This window comes from Triticum dicoccoides, chromosome 3A, assembly GCF_002162155.2.
Source record: "Triticum dicoccoides isolate Atlit2015 ecotype Zavitan chromosome 3A, WEW_v2.0, whole genome shotgun sequence".
Classification (NCBI taxonomy): domain Eukaryota; kingdom Viridiplantae; phylum Streptophyta; class Magnoliopsida; order Poales; family Poaceae; genus Triticum; species Triticum dicoccoides.
In genome coordinates, this window is record NC_041384.1 from 636,010,041 (window position 1) to 636,025,981 (window position 15,941).

A 15,941-nucleotide genomic window follows, 5' to 3' on the forward strand; every position below is an offset into this window, starting at 1 on the left:
ATGGATTAGATAGAATAGAGAGAAAAATGGAGTAGAATGAAATAAGACAGAGAAAAAAGAGTAAGGGAAAAATGGAGTAGAATGAAATAAGGCAGAGAAAAAAGAGTAAAAAAAACTTGAGTATAGAGAAATATGTCAGAGATTTTTTTTAAACGATGCCTTGGAGTTAAAGAAAAACCTTTTCACGGAAAATAAATAAATAAGACAGAAAAAATGGAGCAGAATGAAATAAGGCACAAAGAAATAGAAGAAACTTAAAAACATCGACGGAAAATAAGGCAGAGAAAAAAGAGTAAAAATAACTTGAGTATAGAGAAATATGTCAGAGATTTTTTTTAAATGATGCCTTGGAGTTAAAGAAAAACCTTTTCACGGAAAATAAATAAATAAGACAGAAAAAATGGAGCAGAATGAAATAGCACACGATCCATCTTTCTTTCGTACCGACACCGATCCGGATTGCAATGAACAGCTCATTAAAGCCAAAATGAAGACGAAGGAAACCGTCAATAACCTCGGCAAGACCTATTGGGGTCTTAGTTGTGGTTACTGGGCTAGGGCCGTGCGGTATTTTCTTCTTCTATTGGGACGCACAGGCTCTTTTGCTAGTAGAGAAATAAGCCAAAGAATGAAAAATAAAAAATGTTGACGCCTTGGAGTAAAAAAAATCATTCATGAAAAGAAGAAATAAGACAGTGAGAAAATGGATTAGATAGAATAGAGAGAAAAATGGAGTAGAATGAAATAAGACAGAGAAAAAAGAGTAAGGGAAAAATGGAGTAGAATGAAATAAGGCAGAGAAGAAAGAGTAAAAAAAACTTGAGTATAGAGAAATATGTCAGAGATTTTTTTTAAACGATGCCTTGGAGTTAAAGAAAAACCTTTTCACGGAAAATAAATAAATAAGACAAAAAAAATGGAGCAGAATGAAATAAGGCACAAAGAAATAGAAGAAACTTAAAAACATCGACGGAAAATAAGGCAGAGAAAAAAGAGTAAAAAAAACTTGAGTATAGAGAAATATGTCAGAGATTTTTTTTAAACGATGCCTTGGAGTTAAAGAAAAACCTTTTCACGGAAAATAAATAAATAAGACAGAAAAAATGGAGCAGAATGAAATAAGGCACAAAGAAATAGAAGAAACTTAAAAACATCGACGGAAAATAAGGCAGAGAAAAAAGAGTAAAAAAAACTTGAGTATAGAGAAATATGTCAGAGATTTTTTTTAAACGATGCCTTGGAGTTAAAGAAAAACCTTTTCACGGAAAATAAATAAATAAGACAGAAAAAATGGAGCAGAATGAAATAAGGCACAAAGAAATAGAAGAAACTTAAAAACATCGACGGAAAATAAGGCAGAGAAAAAAGAGTAAAAAAAACTTGAGTATAGAGAAATATGTCAGAGATTTTTTTTAAACGATGCCTTGGAGTTAAAGAAAAACCTTTTCACGGAAAATAAATAAATAAGACAGAAAAAATGGAGCAGAATGAAATAAGGCACAAAGAAATAGAAGAAACTTAAAAACATCGACGCCTGAGAGATTCGAACTCTCGCGGGGAAACCCCATGTACTTAGCAGGCACACGCCTTAACCACTCGGCCAAAGCGTCTTTGTTGACATCAATGCAACTCTCCCGTTTTGTATAACATCTAACCCTCTGATTCGTTCCCCGAAACCCCCGACCAGACAAGACACAGAGCATGGATAGCGGCGGCGTGCGGCTATCGGTTCCGTCCGCGGCGGCGTGCTGCGGGAGGAGCCTCCGGCCCGGACGAGCCTCGCGACGCGCGCGTGGTGCGGGAGCTCCTCCGGTCGATGGGGCTCGGCGAGGGCGAGTACGAGCCGCGCGTCGTGCACCAGTTCCTGGACCTGGCCTACCGCTACGTCGGCGACGTGCTCGGCGACGCCCAGGTCTACGCCGACCACGCAGCCAAGCCCCAGCTCGACGCCGACGACGTCCGCCTCGCCATCCAGGCCAAGGTCAACTTCTCCTTCTCCCAGCCGCCGCCCCGCGAGGTACGAGTACCACCAATCTCACCAAAAAACTCTAGTATATTATCCTTGTTAGATTCCGAAATTTACTAGGTTTCGTAGCTTCATTATACGACCTGGTGCACGACGCTCAACGGCTCTGGTGCTACCTTCTTCAATTGGTGAATGACGAAACAATCTCCTATGAACCTATCGGATTCAGAGGGAGTAATGTTGTGGACTCCAGTTGGGGAAACAGTGAGCATAATAGAGGATGTGCAGATGTGTCGCGGAAGAAATAATCTCCATACAAGAAATAATGTGCTCTGTTGAGATTTCAGTTAATTGCTGCTTCTTGGCTGAGAGATATTTATTAGGAAAATTAAATTTGAAATAAGGGTGGATTTATTAATAGAATGCATTGTTGGATAAGAACACAACAATCAAAGCTTCAGACATGGTGGTTAGAAGCCACCATCCGCAACGAAGAGATTCGGTTTCGAATCCTTCAGCTAACTAAATGTCATTTTATCCACTTGCAGCGGTCCGAGGGACCAACATATCAGTCGGTGTTATACTGAAATTATAAGGAAAGCATAGGAGGGAATGTGAGATTTAAACGCAGATTCATTTCCAAATTCTCAACTTCTCAAGTAGTAGTACTTCAGCACCCTACCATGAGGACCAAGATGACTCCTTTATCCTGTAGGAGGTTGGAACCGACCGAACTTTTGCCAGTTTGATGGGTAATCAGGGAGTGCTGACAGTTACATCCCTGGTTGCTGCTAGTAGCAGAGGATGGAAGGAGAGGCCAGTTGCAGAAAAGATTGACATTCAATTTAGTCCATGTGTTATTAGGAATCCTCACCTGAACCCATGCCTTATTTGGAAAGTTGAGGGCTCCTTTGATACAAAGGAATTTCATAGGGTTTTTACAGGATTTGGATCCTTAGGATTTTTTTCCTGTGATGGTCGTTTGATTTGTAGGATTGGAATCCTTAGGATTTTTTCCATAGGATTCATTTGTACTACATTTTGAAGGAAACTTTTCATGCACTCAAACTTCTTTGTAGAATTCCTTTGTTTTTCCTGTGTTATCAAACACTTCTCCAAATCCCATAGGATATAAGAGGACATGACACTCTATTTCTACATTTTTCCTGTTCCTGCATTTTGAAAATCCTGCGAATCAAAGAGGCACTGAATGCTTATCTGCTGAAGGGTCCAAAATCTTAGGAATCATGTGCCACTAGTAGTTCCATATTTTATTTCATTTGGAAATGGAGGCATGCCCCCGGCCTCTGCATCATGATGATGCATGCGGCCCTCTTATTAACAATCCAAAGAGTACTCGCAAACGGAGCAAAACAAAGTAAAAATAAGGAAAAATACATGCGGACAATGACAACCGATACGGTGATAAGAAGGATAAGCTCCCTAGACTCCTATCCTGTTATGCGAGCGTCATCCGAACCGGTTGAATATAACCCGAGCTACCATCTCCGATTGGTTGCACCCAGTAACCAAAGGCTCCCTGGAGTCCATAGGAGTGAGTAAGGACCACGTACGGATCCAAGTTGTAGCTCTGAAGATAACCTGCAAAAAAGTTAAAGTGTGTTGTCTGTTAAAAATCATATCATTCCTGCAGTTCCATATAGCCCATAATAGCGCACATATTCCAATCCGAATACGAGCTGCAGTAATCTGTTCAACCCCAGCTAACCACGTCCCAAACAGAGACGCAATATCTACTGGAGGATTAATATTAAAAGCTATATGAATCGTTCTCCAAAGTAACTTGGCAAGTGGGCATTCAAGAAATAAATGTTGTATTGTTTCATCTTGATCACAAAAACAACACCGCGAATTGCCTACCCATCGCCTCTTAATTAAGTTGTCCTTTGTGAGTATCACTTGCTTGTGGACAAACCACATGAAGATTTTAATACGCAAAGGAACCATATGCATAATGAAACCTTTGAGAAGAGAAGCAAGCAAGAAATAAATACCCTCTTCTGTTAGTGCAGATATGCTGCTTTGTACCGTAGCAGCCTTCTGTTGCAACTGGAAACAAGAATGCTCGGTTTCCTTATTAGTTGGTTTTACTCTTTAGATATATTATGTGTATTCTCGATAACTTCCGTTAGATTTGGACACTCTTCATGGATGGGTCAAGTCAAATAATCACATAGAAGGGAGAGCATCTGTTAGAGCCTCAGATTTGGACACTCTTCATGGATGCGTCAAGTCAAATAATCACATAGAAGGGAGAGCATCTGTTAGAGGGCTGATGAGGTATTGACTAGGAGGCACTGTAGCTGTAGCCATCACAGATCAAAAAGGTAACGGGGTAATGGCGAATAGAGATTAGGGGGAGACTTCTTTACTGATAACTTGCATCAGTCACTGCAGCTACGGGACCTTTATATAGGTGACTCAAGACCAGTGTCTTGGATGGATGCAGACTTAAAATGCCGCAGAATGTGACTGCTGCAGGTTCTGTTGAAACGATTCCTAACTTAAGGAACAAAAGATTATTAGAACTCTTAGCCTATTCCAACTCAGGTGTGTCTGCTGTGGCCTGTGGGTTTCCTCCTCCGATTTGAAATTCCCCACATACCACTCCGTAACGACGGTTATCTACCAATTCATTGGTACACTGGTGCCCCCCCACTCCCACCTCTCCAAATATCCAGGAACAGGCTAAGCGTAGTAGAAAACAATGTTTTGGAATGCATGGCTGGACTTATATAGAAACACGAAATGGACAGGGTATGATTCTCAATGTGTATGAGGCTGGCATCTGAAGATATACCTAAAATGTTGATGAATCATATTATTAGGTAGTACAAAGATATTAGAGATTGAGGGTCACTCACAAGTGTAGTCACTTGTGGGTTAGCCGGTAAGTGCAACTAAACAGGATCTTGCGTAGATAAAGGCTATGAACAATTCTTGCGGTTATGCTTTGAAGTCAAGTGCTTGTTTTATGTTTTATCAGATCCCTGAAAACTCTAGCTGACACAAAGTACTCTGTATGCATAGGTGGTTGACAAGTCATTTTGCTGATGTCACAGGTTCTACTTGAGTTGGCACGCAGCCGGAACAAGATCCCGCTGCCCAAGTCTGTCGCTCCACCTGGCTCGATTCCTCTGCCACCTGAGCAGGACACTTTGTTGAGTGAAAACTACCAGCTCCTACCCGCACTGAAGCCACCAACTCAGACTGAAGAAGCAGAAGATGGCAACGAGGGAGCCGAAGCAATCCCTGCCGATCGTAGTCCAAACTATTCGCAGGATCAGAGGGGCAGCAAGCAACATCAGCCTCGTTGCCAGAACCAGAGCCAGAGCCAGAGGGTTTCTTTCCAACTCAACGCGGTGGTTGCCGCGGCTGCAAAGCGTCCTCTAGTGACAATTGATCAGTTGAACATGGGCTAACTAACTGATGCTTGTGTAGCTTGCTGGACCGCCCTTTGTGGCTAGCACCCTCCTATTTCACCATGAAAAAATGCTGATTGTTGAGGAAAGGGAGCAGCCTTGCAAGTAGTGTAAGTAGTAGCCGTGTACCTCTGGTTAATTAAATTCTGTCAATTATTGTCAACTTATTGATTTTGTATATCTTGTCAAACTTGAGAGCTGTCCTGTCGTTGTTTCTGAATGCTAAATCAGTGTTTCTATTGCGACTGTGTTCCCATCATGATTTTGGTGGCATGTGGCACATTTGGTTGGTTAAAATGAGGACCTAACAATACGTGCACACCCCTACTAAGTGTACAATATAGAAATAATTTTTTTAATTCATATATAGAGATAAATCTGTACTTCACTATTTTTGTCATTTTATATCAGTGTTTGCTTCTTTTTTGCTAGGGGGAGTAGGATGTAGTGACACCTTCTATGCGTCTTAGATGGAAGAGTTACTTAGAAGTCAAAACAAAATTAAGACAGCCCGTCTAGCTCAGTTGGTAGAGCGCAAGGCTCTTAACCTTGTGGTCGTGGGTTCAAGCCCCACGGTGGGCGACCTCTTTTGTTTTTTCCCACTCCGCAGGAATCGGTTTCCATGTGCCATGAATGACGAATCAGCTTGTAAAATGTACGCAGAAACTTGCCTTTGCTCAGGTTGCGTTAGAAAAGTTTCCCTTTTCCAAAATTAAGACAGCCCGTCTAGCTCAGTTGGTAGAGCGCAAGGCTCTTAACCTTGTGGTCGTGGGTTCAAGCCCCACGGTGGGCGACCTCTTTTGTTTTTTTCCCACTCCGCAGGAATCGGTTTCCATGTGCCATGAATGACGAATCAGCTTGTAAAATGTACGCAGAAACTTGCCTTTGCTCAGGTTGCGTTAGAAAAGTTTCCCTTTTCCAAAATTGTTTCGGACCTGACCCAAGCCACACAGCAGTCCGAACTTGGGATCTACTCCATTGCAAGGCTAGCATTAACCCTTTCTCTGGTTGCCAAAATTTCAGATTCAAACACATCATTGCATGGGTTTTCCTTTCCGATTCCCCCGCACCCTTCGCTTCTGCCCTCGTGCGAACTATCATCTAGGGTTTCCTTGTCTCTCGCCGGCGCCGCCGGTCCGCTTCGCCTCCTAGACACGGTGGATCCCAGCCCTTGCCGGCGGGAGGGCTCTGTTTTAGATGCTTTTCTGAGTTTTGTTAACGTTTTTGCCCTGCTCAAGAAAATGAGGTGGTGGCGGCCTCTTGCAGATGGAATACGATCCTCCCCGCCTAGCCCCGTCCCGGTGATGTTTCAAGCATCGTCAGAAGGCATGTGGAGGTTTGTCTCGGATGGATCTCGTGGGATCCGGTCGGCGTTTGTCTTTGGTCGTTCTTACATAAATCAACTACTTCGGGGATACCAGATCCCAACCAGACTAGTGTTATACCTTGACTCTTGCAAATTTTGCTAAGCAATCGCTGACCCGATTCTGATCACAAGGAACATCTGATATTGTCGTAATACGAAGAGACCTTAGATGCTTGATTTCTCCAATCAAAGAAGTAAAAAACGACCTATCCATGCATTCACCACTGACCAACTTCACTGCCAGTAGGGAATCCATCTCAATATGAACTAGGGAATTTCCCCGCGCGTTGCTGCGGGAATATAAAAATTAATTACAAATGACTTATATATGAAGGAAAAGATCTAAATTAAAAGATAATTATCTATTCTACTACATATGTCCAGTGACAAAAATAAACATATTGGTATGGTTTGCATGGGCTGAAAATATTGTAGTGTATTATGAGGTGGGATGCTTGCATGTTGAGAGAATTAGTGATAATGAAATAATGTTTGCATGGGTTGAAACATATTGTTAGTGGATGCTAACGTGACACACTTGGTGAGGTGGATGGGTTTCATGTTAAGAGAAATAGAAGTAGTGAGGATCAACTATTTAAGTATTATAGATTATAGATTGGCAGATCAGTACGTTGGATAGCAAGTGAGAGACTCTCCATACATGCGCAAAGTTCTACTTCCAATGCATCACGGCATGAGAACAGCTCCCTGCAAGATAAATAAATTATGTTGCCCACATGCATGGTCCCTGAGAAGTGCTCCTATCATCTGTGTTCCAAAGTGACCTTTTGATCATTATGAAGTAAGTACCAACACCTAGATAACGGAACACTGGAAAGTGGAAACGTATTATTATGAAGTCAAATTTGGAGTAGATAGAAATAAGCCACAGAGAAAACAAATATTACTCGCAAAAAGAAAGGAAACAATATTGGTAGAAAAAGTGACTTTTTGATTATTATGATAGTGATCTAAATGCTCTTATATCCAGATCCAGCACCTAGGTAACAAAACACTGAAAAGTGGAAACTTATTTATCTCTACTCTCATAAAAAACCGAGTTGGTGATGATGGTGTGCCTGCCATCTTACAATATAAACCGTCCAATCTATATCTGACGGATAAAAAGCAAACTATGACAATTTTGTAAAAAGATACCTGCACCCCTCTCCATATTTGCAGATAAGGCCTTCCCTCGTTCATCTTCGTCTCCCACAAGATAAACAGCTCGTATAAATGCATCTTTATGTTCCATGCAACGCATGGGCATCTTGCTAGTTATGAAGCTAAATTTGGAGTAGATGGTTTTCTTTCTTCCCGTGGAAGAAAGAGGACCTTTTGACTAGGGTTTCTCGTGCCTCCATCCGGTGCCACCGTCAGTCTACCTCGTCTCCTGTGGTCTTAGAGCCATGGAGGTGTTGGGGAACGCAGTAATTTCAAAAAAATTCCTACGCACACGCAAGATCCATCTAGGTGGTGCATAGCAACGAGAGGGGAGAGTATTGTCCACGTACCCTCGTAGACCGAAAGCGGAAGCATTATGACAACGCGGGTGATGTAGTCGTACGTCTTCATGATCCGACCGATCCTAGCACTGAAGGTACGACACCTCCGCGATCTGCACACGTTCAGCTCGGTGACGTCCCACGAACTCTAGATCCAGCTGAGGTTGAGGGAGAGTTTTGTCAGCATGACGGCGTGATGACGGTGATGATGAAGTTACCGATGCAGGGCTTCACCTAAGCTCTACAACGATATGGCCGAGGTGGAAATCCGTGGAGGGGGGCACCGCACACAGCTAAACAATCAACTTGTTTTTCTATGGGTGCCCCCTCCCCCGTATATAAAGGAGTGGAGGAGGGAGAGGGCCATCCCTCTCACGGCGCGCCCAAGGGGGGGAGTCCTACTCCCGGTGGGAGTAGGATTCCACTTTCCCTAGTTGGAGTAGGAGATGAAGGAAGGGGGAGAGAGAGGGAAGGAAAGGGGGGACGGCCCCCCACCCAATTCGGATTGGGCTTGGGGGCGCACCCTCCACCTTGGCCGCCTCCTCCTCTCTCCCACTAAGGCCCAATAAGGCCCATACACTCCCCGAGGGGTTCCGGTAACCCCCGATACTCCGGTAAATGCCCGAACTCACCTGGAACCTTTCCGATGTCCAAACATAGCCTTCCAATATATCGATCTTTATGTCTCGACCATTTTGAGACTCCTCGTCATGTCCGTGATCATATCCGGGACTCCGAACTACCTTCGGTACATCAAAACACATAAACTCATAATACCGACCATCACCGAACGTTAAGTGTGCGGACCCTACGGGTTTGAGAACTATGTAGACATGACCGAGACTCATCTCCGTTTAATAACCAATAGCGGAACTTGGATGGTCATATTGGTTCCTACATATTCTACGAAGATCTTTATCGGTCAAACCGCATAACAACATACGTTGTTCCTTTTGTCATCGGTATGTCACTTGCCCAAGATTCGATCGTCGGTATCTCAATACCTAGTTCAATCTCGTTACCGGCAAGTCTCTTTACTCGTTCCGTAATGCATCATTCCGCAACTAATTACTCGTTCCGTAGTGCATTACCGAGAGGGCCCAGAGATACCTCTCCGACAATCGGAGTGACAAATCCTAATCTCGATCTATGCCAACTCAACAAACACAATCGGAGACACCTGTAGAGCATCTTTATAGTCACCCAGTTACGTTGTGACGTTTGATAGCACACTAAGTGTTCCTCCGGTATTTGGGAGTTGCATAATCTCATAGTCATAGGAACATGTATAAGTTAAGAAGAAAGCAACAACAACAAACTAAACGATCATCGTGCTAAGCTAACGGATGGGTCAAGTCAAACACATCATTATCTAATGATGTGATCCCCTTGAAAGCACAAGTGCTCCCTAGGTGATTTTGGTAATTAATGACAACATATCTCTTGTTGGACTAACACTTTTACCTAGTATGTTTCAGATGAGTTCAACAATGAAGTGGCATGGACTAGAGGATGTGGAACCCCTTCAAAATGCTAAGGACAAAGGATTGGCCCAAGCTCCAAGCTCAAGACTCTACATTTTATATTTTAGTGATCCAAGATCACATTGAGTCTATAGGAAAGCCAATACTATTAAGAAGGGATGAGGTGTTGCTTAATGGCTTGCTTGCTCAAAGTGCTTAGTAATATGCTCCAAAGCCCTCAACCACTTTCTCACTTCCAAATATGTCCTAAACCAAAAGTCAAACTCGGTGTCGGAGTAAATGACCACGGGTAGCCTAGCCGGCTTCCCCTGGTACTTCAAAAAAATTATAGGCCGATCAAGCCTCCAAGCGTCCAAGACATGGGGCCGCCTTCCCCCAGCCGGCTATCTCTCAAGCCGGCTGCGCAAAGGCGGCCCAGCCCTGAAATCCTTGAGAAACAAGACCACGAGAAGGCCGACTTCCCGAAGCCGGCCATGGAAAGGCCGACTCCTAGGAGCCGGCTCCTCAGCAGATGGCTAAGATCTTGCCCTCAGAGTCTGCACCCACATAACGGCGACAAGTCGGGGCATGGCTACAGTAAAGCCTGCCACCCCCGAATCCCGACGCACGCTTGGCCACAGTGCACCGTACGGGGCGGCCATCACCCGTCCGGCGCGGCACTGTTGCCACGATGATCGTGACGTCACCCACGGCGAGCGGTTAGTACGACCCGTGGGTGGCGGGCCCCCTCGGTTAGGGAGATCCCAAAGGCGGCCGGGCTTCCCACAGTCGGCCAAGGGTATGGCCGGCTTCCGATAGCCGGCCAGCTCTCTCCTTCCAAGGAGGTTCTTCATTAAGGAGACAAGAGAAGGTAAGGCTACAGTGATGAGCCGCCTCGCGGCGGCACTGTAGCCATGCTTACCATGACAAAGCCATCGTCACCAGAGGCAAGGCAACAGTAACCAGCCTCCGACAAGACTCTCGAGCGGTGGGGCCAACCTGTCGACCAGAAGGCCGGCAGCCGGCGGGGCCTACCAGGCAGCGGGCCCATCGGTCGGCGGAGAAGCCGGCCAGCGTAGACGCAGACGACTGGGGCCCGCGCCCAGCCGGATTACCGTTGTACCCCTGGGGGTAGGCCTATATAAACCCCCTGGGGCACCCATGCAAGGGGGCTCTCTCTCTTTTCGATAGTTTTAGACACCACAAGGAGAAGAGGAGTGGGCTGGCCTTGCCCTCCTTCATCTTTTCACCGAACAGCTCAAGGAGCATTCTATAGCTACCCATCAAGCTAGTGATCATGCAGAGACCCCGCAGAGCAGCATTAGGGGTGTTATCTCCATGGAGAGCCCTGAAGCTGGGTAAGATTCGCCGGCATGCATGTCTTCGCCTTATCCCGTTTCCAGGCACCGGTGATGTTTTATTGGCTCCCACAATGATAAGCCATCCATTGGCATATGTCGCACCAACCACCCGATATTTGGCACCCACCGTGGGGCCAGGTGCACCATCGTCCGGAGACCTGTTCTGGACGGGAACCCTCTTCCTTCCCAATGTGCGTAGCCAGCCCGGCTCGCCTGATGGCGCTTGCCTCGACGCGCTGCAAGACGTCACCAACGCCTGCGCGGCAAGCTGCCTCGCCGATCTTCTTGGCGAGGCTCGCATCTCCGACGAGCCCGCATCCGACGCGGGCACAGACTGCCCCGAGAGCCACCTCGTCAGCCTCCTCGACCAACTCCACGTCTCCGGCGAGCTTGCCGCGGACTTGGAGTCGGTTGGCTCCACCGACCCGATGCTTGTCGACTCTGACACGGCATCCCTTGACGCCTTCCCCACCAACGTGGTGGTCATCAACGACCCTCTTCCTCGAGCCGACAGCAGTGGCAGTGCCATCACCGAGGTACTGGTCATCAGCCACGGTGCCCCCTCAGGCGAAAACGCCCATGACGCTCTACAGACGGCGCTGCACGACTTGTTCGCCCCCGTCCCGGCCGACGCGGATGCCAAGACATTGGAGGTGTGCCGCCTCGCCCTCGTTGCGGAGGGCCAGAAGCTCACCACCATGAGACGCCTTACTGAGGCTCACCAACGCGAGGTCGACCGTGCCGCCTTCGGCACGCCGCCTCCCGACGGGCCGAGCCGCGTCGACATCATCAAGAAACATGGTGCGGCTATCGCCGACATGCTGGGAGCAGACCGCCCTGTCTATGCCACGCCTCTCGAGAACTTGCGCGCCGCCCAGGCGGCCGAAGACGAGTTGAATGGGCTGGGGCCTGATGAGCTCCCCTACATGACCAGACGCATCCAGCAACTTATCGACGCGGCCACGGAGCGGCACGAAGCCGACGTCCGCGCGGAGAGTCCTCCACCGCGTTGAGAGCACGGCGCGACGTCTCGAACACCGACCACGGGCAACGCCCGCGCAAGAAAAGAAAAAGAGCTGGCTGCCAGCCGCAGCCGGACCCGAATCTCCATCGAGCGTGACGCAAAGGGACGCCCTTAAGCCGTGGAGTGGCGGGGCAACCCCCCTCCTCCTCCGCCTCGTGGGGAGAGATACCCTACCCCGCCGCCTGTCACGCATCCGACTCTTAGCGGCCGGCTGGGTCGACGCGAAGGACTCGGCGAGAATGATGCCCGCCACCGGATCGACCGCCTAGCGCGATCCCTGGCCCTGGAAGAAGAGGATGATGTCGGCCCATCTTGCTTTGGCCCCCGCATCCGCGACGAGCCCTTCCCCAAAGGGTTCTTGCTCCCAAGAGACACGCCCAAGTACAACGGCTCCGTGAAGCCGAAAGATTGGTTGATCGACTACTCCACCGCGGTTAGCATCGCAAACGGCAACAGGCGTGTTGCCATAAAATATGTGCCCCTCATGCTCCAAGGCACGACGCGCACCTGGCTCAACAGCCTCAAGCCTTACAGTGTCAACAGCTGGTTAGACTTCACTGAAGCCTTCATACGCAACTTCACCAGCACCTACAAGCGGGCTCCCAAGTCCCGACATCTCTCCTTGTGTGTCCAAGGGCCCAACGAATCGACTCGCGACTACCTCACGCGTTGGGCCGAGCTCCGCAATTCCCGGGAGGGAGTACACGAGGTTCAAGCTATAGAGTACTTCACCGCCGGGTGCCGAGAAGGCACCCTCCTCAAGCACCGACTCCTCTGCGACGAGCCGACTACGCTTGACGAGCTGCTGGTCATAGCCGACAAATACGCCGCGAGCAATTCCTCAATGAAGACCGAGCTCCGAGTAGACGCCTCCGGGAAGGTGCTCGCTCCAAGTCCTAAGACGCCGGCTGGAGAGTCCGGCCGACGCCTGTACCAGAACGACCACAAGCGCAAGGCTCCCCTGCCACCTTCCACCAGTCGGCAGGTGGCCATAGTCGAAGACGAACAACTCGAGGGGCGGCCTGCACCCAAGAAGCAGAAGGGCGGCAGGCCGGCTTGGCAGCCGGCTTTCTCCTACAAGCAAGCACTTGATGCCCCCTGCAAGTTTCACAGCGGCGCAAAGCCTTCAAACCACACGACCAGAAAATGCCATTGGCTCACACGGATCTCCAAGGGCGAGGGGATGGTGCCACCTCCGCCTGCTGGTCAGCCGCCTCCAGTTCCTCCGCAGCCGACCGCTCGACCAACGATCGGGGCAGTTCAAGACGAGTACCCCGACGAGCATGCCGCCTACGTTGTCTTTACAAGCCAGCCGGAAGATCGGTGTAGCCGACGCCGACAAAACCAAGAAGTCAACGCAGTCGCCTCCAACAACCCAGAGTTCATGCACTGGTCAGAAAGGCCTATTAGCTGGAGTCGGACAGATCACCCAGAGGTGATGCCGCCTCCCGACTCTTACGCATTGGTTCTGGACGCCACCCTCGCTACAGAAAGGCGAGCCGCCCGTTTCTCCTGCGTGCTGATAGATGGAGGGAGCAGCATCAATATCCTATACCGTGACACCATGGAGAAGCTGAGCATCAAGACAAAGCAGCTCATGCCCAGTCGGACTGTGTTCCATGGCATCGTACCCGGCTTGTCCTGCTCCCCAATCGGCCAGATCAAGATAGATGTCCTCTTTGGGGACAAGGATCATTTCCGCCGAGAGGCGGTGTGGTTTGAAGTGGTGGATCTAGAGAGCCCTTACCACGCGTTGCTTGGCCGACCTGCCCTGGCCAAGTTCATGGTTGTACCCCATTATGCCTACCTCAAGATGAAGATACCGAGTTCCAAGGGCATCATCACCATAGCCGGAGACTACAAGAAATCCTCCGAGTGTGCGGCTGCCAGCAGCCGGCTGGCCGAGTCCCTTGTAATTTCTAAAGAGAAGAAGATACTGGACCGAGTCGTGGCCATGGCCGGCAAGCAGCCGGCCTGGTCCCCCGACCCGAAGGAATGTGGTGACCAAGGTTCTTTTCAGCCGGCCAAAGAAACAAAGAGGGTACCTCTGGACCCAGATCACCCAGAAAGGTTTGCCACCATCGAGGCAAACCTGGACAGCAAATAGGAAGGCGAGCTCGCCGATTTCCTCCGTGAGAATCGGGACATTTTCGCATGGTCCCCCTAGGACATGCCGGGTGTACCAAAGGAATTCGCCGAGCACAAGCTACATGTCCGAGAAGGTGCGAAACCAGTCAAACAGCCTCTCCGCCGACTATCGGAGGAGAAGAGAAGGATTGTAGGAGAAGAGATAGCCCAGCTTCTGGCAGCCGGCTTCATTATGGAAGTTTTCTTCCCAGAGTGGCTCGCCAACCTGGTCCTCGTGCTGAAGAAAAATAACAAGTGGCGCATGTGTATAGACTACACTAGCCTCAACAAGGCTTGCCCCAAAGATCCCTTCGCCTTGCCAAGGATTGATCAAGTAATAGACTCCATAGCCGGATGCGAGCTGTTGAGCTTCTTGGATGCTTACTCAGGCTACCACCAGATAAAGTTGGATCCAGCTGACCGCCTGAAAACCGCCTTCATCACACCATTCGGAGGTTTCTGCTACCTGACTATGTCATTCGGCTTGAGAAATGCCGGTGCCACTTTTCAGCGTTGCATGTAGAAATGCCTCCTCAAGCAGCTCGGCAGAAATACCCACGTCTATGTAGATGATATTGTAGTGAAGACGGAGAAGCGCGACACCTTGCTGGAAGACCTCAGAGAAACATTTGAAAACTTGTGCCGATTCCAAATCAAGCTCAACCCCGAGAAATGCGTGTTCGGAGTACCAGCCGGCCAGCTCCTAGGCTTCCTGGTCTCTGAACGCGGCATCGAGTGCAACCCAATGAAGATCAAGGCCATAGAGAGAATGGAGATTCCCACCAAGCTGCGGGATGTCTAGAAGTTCACCGGGTGCTTGGCTTCCCTGAACCGCTTCATCAGCCGGCTCGGAGAGAAAGCCCTCCCCCTCTACCGACTCATGAAGAAGTCCACTCATTTCAAGTGGAACGACCAGGCGGACCAAGCCTTCCACGAGCTAAAGAAGATGCTGACCACGCCGCCTGTCTTGGAGGCACCGGCTGAAAAGGAGTCCATGCTCCTTTACATTGCCGCTACTAGCCGGGTGGTCAGCACTGTCATCGTAGTCCAGCGCCCAGAAGAAGGCCGGGCTTAGCCGGTTCAGAGGCTGGTGTATTATTTAAGCGAAGTCTTATCCACCTCGAAGAAGAACTACCCACACTACCAGAAGATGTGCTACAGTGTGTACTTCGCTGCCAAGAAGCTCAAGCCCTATTTTCAAGAGCACCCCATCACGGTCGTATGTACTGCCCCGCTCGCCGAGATCATAGGCAGCCGGGATGCATTCGGCCGAGTGGCCAAATGGGCCATTGAGCTGGCCCCCTATGCGATCTTCTACCAGCCCCACACTGCTATTAAGTCCCAGGCACTGGCCGACTTCCTTGTCGATTGGGCCGAAACCCAATACCTGCCACCGTCTCCCGACTCCACTCACTAGCGGATGCACTTCGATGGGTCCAAGATGCACACCGGCTTGGGAGCCGGCATCGTCCTCACCTCTCCCAAGGGCGACAAGCTCAAGTATACATTGCAAATTCATTTTGCTGCCTCCAACAATGTGGCCGAGTACGAGGCGCTATACACGGGCTCCGGCTAGCCAAAGAGCTCGGCATCTGCCGAATCCTGTGCTATGGCGACTCGGATTTGGTGGTCCAACAGTCATCCAGTGACTGGGACGCCAAAGACGCAAACATGGCGAGCTATCGT

The 15,941-nt window shown here is 48.9% G+C and overlaps 3 non-coding genes and 1 pseudogene across 3 annotated transcripts; 3 read left to right on the forward strand and 1 right to left on the reverse strand.

The window, feature by feature from the left end:
- Positions 1-1,528: 1,528 nt before the first annotated feature.
- Positions 1,529-1,610, reverse strand: TRNAS-GCU. Its single transcript has one exon. It is a non-coding gene; the product is annotated as a tRNA-Ser (tRNA).
- Positions 1,611-1,701: 91 nt separating this feature from the next.
- Positions 1,702-5,654, forward strand: LOC119269780 (annotated as a pseudogene).
- A 264-nt stretch (positions 5,655-5,918) lies between these two features.
- On the forward strand, positions 5,919-5,991 carry TRNAK-CUU. Its single transcript has one exon. It is a non-coding gene; the product is annotated as a tRNA-Lys (tRNA).
- A 138-nt stretch (positions 5,992-6,129) lies between these two features.
- On the forward strand, positions 6,130-6,202 carry TRNAK-CUU. The gene has a single exon. It is a non-coding gene; the product is annotated as a tRNA-Lys (tRNA).
- The last annotated feature ends 9,739 nt before the right edge of the window (positions 6,203-15,941 follow it).